Source organism: Crocodylus porosus, unplaced genomic scaffold (genome assembly GCF_001723895.1).
Source record: "Crocodylus porosus isolate Cpor-Errol unplaced genomic scaffold, CroPor_comp1, whole genome shotgun sequence".
NCBI classification, from domain to species: Eukaryota; Metazoa; Chordata; order Crocodylia; family Crocodylidae; genus Crocodylus; species Crocodylus porosus.
In genome coordinates, this window is record NW_017728886.1 from 207897721 (window position 1) to 207901728 (window position 4008).

At 38.6% G+C, this 4008-nt stretch overlaps 1 protein-coding gene across 2 annotated transcripts in view; it reads left to right on the forward strand.

Moving 5' to 3' along the window:
* Positions 1-4008, forward strand: part of NKAIN3 (Sodium/potassium transporting ATPase interacting 3) — a 621440-nt gene that overhangs the window by 584297 nt on the left and 33135 nt on the right. The gene's annotated exons all lie outside the window — the stretch shown is intronic.

Here is a 4008-nt window from a genome sequence, read left to right on the forward strand (position 1 = left end):
TTAAACTGTGCCTGGACATGCATCTGAATGTGTGTCTGTCAGGAGCAAATTTGCTCCTGATGACAGCAGTTCTGTCTAGGGCTGTTCCTGTCATGCTTTGCCCCCCTGAAGCAGCCAAGGGGAGCTCCAGGCTCCCCCAGGTGCCATCCTCAGGCTGGCAGAGGGCACAGGGATCAGGTCTGGGCTCTGGAGGGTGGGGGATTGGTATCCAAGCTGCAGGGCATCTCCCTCCCAGCAGTCTGGTGATTGACGCCAGCTGCTCCTCCATTCTGCAACTGAGAAGGAGCTCCAGGACAGCTCTTCCTGCCCTGCAGAGACTTGGGCTGTCCCCAATCTCTGCATGGCTGGGAAGAAACTTCCCTGGAGCCTGGACAGCTCTCTCGGCCCTGCAGAGATTGGAACTTAGCCAAGCAGCAGTTGTGGCCCCCTGCTGCCTGGGCTGACCAGAAGCAACTGTTCCCAGTTGGGGTCTACATGTCTCCTTCAGCACAGTAGTTAATGTGCTGTTTTTCTAGTACCTGTATGTATTGGTACTAGCAAATGGCACATTAGCTACTTTAATACTCAGTAACTGAGGCACAAGTGTAGACGGTGACACTTTACTGTGCATTAGATTAGTCTAATGTGCAGTAAAGCATCTTGTGTAGATGCACCCAGCTAAAGATTAGCAATAAACAACATACATTTATAGAGAATAAATCCTAACAGAAAAATTGTGTTGCTATCCCTCCAAAATGAGAAATAGTGAGTAAAAGAAATATACCAGATGAAATTCCTTTGAATCTCAGCAAAAAGTTTGATAATGTCTCACCAACTCCTAGTTCTGGAAATTGTTGTTCAAAATGGCTCAGACAGAAACACTGACATTTTTCACTGAAATCTGAACTAAGAACCACAAGCAAGTTGTTATACTGTTGTTATAAGAAGGAATGTATTGAGTCGAAGGGAGATGTATAGAGGGATACAACAGACCTCAAAGTCAAGTCTGCTTAACATTTCACTTAGATTCTGAACCAGGAAGAAAACAACGTTTTAGTGTATGGAATTCAAGGATGATGATAATGTGGGGATATATAATACAGAGAAGCCCAAGAGAAAGAAGGGAAGAGAATAACAAAAAAAACTAGAAAAATGAAAACATGTGAAAATATCCTGAAACGTGGATTTTTAATAGGAAGGAGAAACCTAAACAGCACAAGTTCTGAGAGAGCTCTAATGACAATGGGCAGAAAACTAAGCAGGAGTTTACAGTACATGTGGGAGCATCTACACGTTCATTAATGTGCTGTAGTTAATGCGTATTACATTTAGTACCTCTATTACCAGATACTAAATCAATGCACAGCAACCGGCACTGTTGCACAGTAGTGCCAGCACATGCCTTTTAAGTGTTCCTAATGCACAGTAGACTAATACTACTGTGCATTTGTGTATTAGCATGGTTTTCACCCATGATCCACTAATGCACAGCATGAGTCTAGTGCACATTTAGTGCCTCATGTAGACATGCCCTGTAACAACAGAAAAGCTAACAGAGTTTTAAATGTATAACCAGAGACCTTCCTTAAGAGGTCAAGAGGGTAATTTATAATGAGGGTGATGATGGTAGTGGTGATGTTTTGATATGACTGCATCTTGAAGTGGATTTTCAGATCTGGGAGCTTCATTTCAACAAACTTGACAGAATGGTAGCATCAAATGATTTAGGTAGGTACATGGGCTGATTAGAAAGGACATGCTATTACCTTTTAATTACTGATAGGGCACATATGCAAACACTTCTCTGTAGATTATCTTTATAATTTACATCACTCCTTACTTTTGTTTATAATGTTGTTGCTGTTGAGTCCATACAGGGATTCTTAATGCCATGCTGCACACATCAGTTATTTTACTGATAAAAGTAAAGTATAAAAAGCAGTTATCTCCCACCAGGAAATAGAGCATGATATTGAAAAATGTAATCACCTTCTAAAAATGCTGTACCATATAATCTATATTCAGCAGCTAAAGGTTTATGGTCAAGTGAATGTGCTTGTTCAATTAGGCCATGATTCAACTGCACAAAAGTCAGAGTGAGTTTTCCTGATATCTGCGAAAGCACAGTTGGGGCCATACTAACAAGTCATTCCTGAGAGCCACTCAGTGTTTTATTATGAGAGTTCAATGGGAAATTAAATTATCATTCAGTATTTCCTAGGTTTGGGCCCCAGCATACGTAGTTAAAATGAAAAATATATCTAGTGGTACAATGATACCAAATTCAACATCAGCTCAGTGCACATTCTTTTTGGAAGGTACATGTACCTGCAGTCAGCTTTTGCTGGTCTCTTCATTACACACCAATGGCAGGCTTGCTTACAGTGTTTTGTTGTTTGATGCAAATAGAAATCGTGTTATCTATCCAGTGAAATTTTAGTTTATTGTAGCTCTTTATACTCCATAAATAATTTTTATTTATTAATTTATAAATGTTCCAGATTCTGTGGCCAAAGGCTGAAGTTTGAGTGTGTGTTTATAGTCAACAGAACTAAAAGCAGTATATTTTACTAACTATAGTTTGTTTCTCAAGCAGACTTTCCATGTTAAGACTTCAGTTATCTCAGATAATTTGTCTTTATGCATTTGTAGTGAAATCAAGATACTTTTCTTTACATTTCCAAAGGTCCTTATTATTGTACAGCAGCCAAAGCACAGTGCTTATACAGCACAATGAGAGGCACTAGATATAAATCTCAGATAAATTTTGAAAAGAGGCTTCAATAGTAAAAATCAGTCTGGACATTTACAAATATGGACAAATGTGCTTGTTTCTGTACTGGACTTTTTTGTCAAGACTAAGAGAATAATCATTTTGAAGTAATAGATTAAAACTTGAGTCCTAGTCTAGAATTCTCCTTTTCTAACCTCCCTTACTAAATCTTACTAAAATGCATTGCTTGTGTCTTATACTTATTATCATCAGCTTTCATTAGTTTGTGGAAACCATGCTATTTAAAAAAGAGCAAATAATCGCTTTATTATTTCAAAATCTGCCTATAAATATCCCAGATAACACTCTGAGAGGAACAGAGAAAATGTTGCTAGGATTTATGTGAAAGAAAAAAGAAAAAGTAAGTACAGCTACAGACTCATTGAATGGGGTGGACTAGCTGTTCCAAATATTATATAGTACTATAAAACCAAAAAGCACAAAGTAATAAGAGATTTGGAGTCTTGAATCTAGCCAAACACTAATTCTTTATCAAACAAGAAAATTGAGGATGTGTAAATATGATTATATTACCATGGATTCATGAAAAATCATGATTTATAGAAAAGCATAACCATTCTTGAACAAAGAATTAGTTGTATAAGCAGATATAGAACAAGAGGAACAGGATGATCTAAAGGTTAGGACATTAGCCAGAAGGTTTTAGCAACCTGCTCTGCTACAGGCTTCCTGTAGCACATTAGTCAATGTAACAGGGTTAGAGAGTTACAGCTATGATCATCCAGGAAACATGCAAATCACAAGGGTCTTTTGGAGGAATTTCTTTTATTATTCCAACTATAAAGTTAGGAAAGATTTTAGACGAGCTTTTAGGCACCAAGTATACATCTTCAGGTCTGGGGAAGAAGCAAATGGAGCCTAAACACTAGATAAAATAATTAGCTTGTCTGTAACTCCATATATAAAAGAAAAGAGGCACTTCAAGGAGTGGAAGAGGGCTGTAAACTAGGAGCAAAGAAGTTATCAGAAGTAGCTTCAAACAGAAGTTTAGTTGAATAGAGAATTTAGCCATATAAACAGGAGTGCTCAACCCTCATCCTGTGGGACGGATCTGGCCCCCAGCACCATGTAAGCTGGAATGTGTGGCTACCCATGGGTCCAATCCTCATGTGCAGGGGTGGCATCAGCCCTGCACCACACATCTGTGATATAAGACCAGACCATTCAGAAGGAAAAGAATCCTTATTACCTAGAGAATACTGGGAGGTTAGAAGAAATACCAGTTCAATTATAAT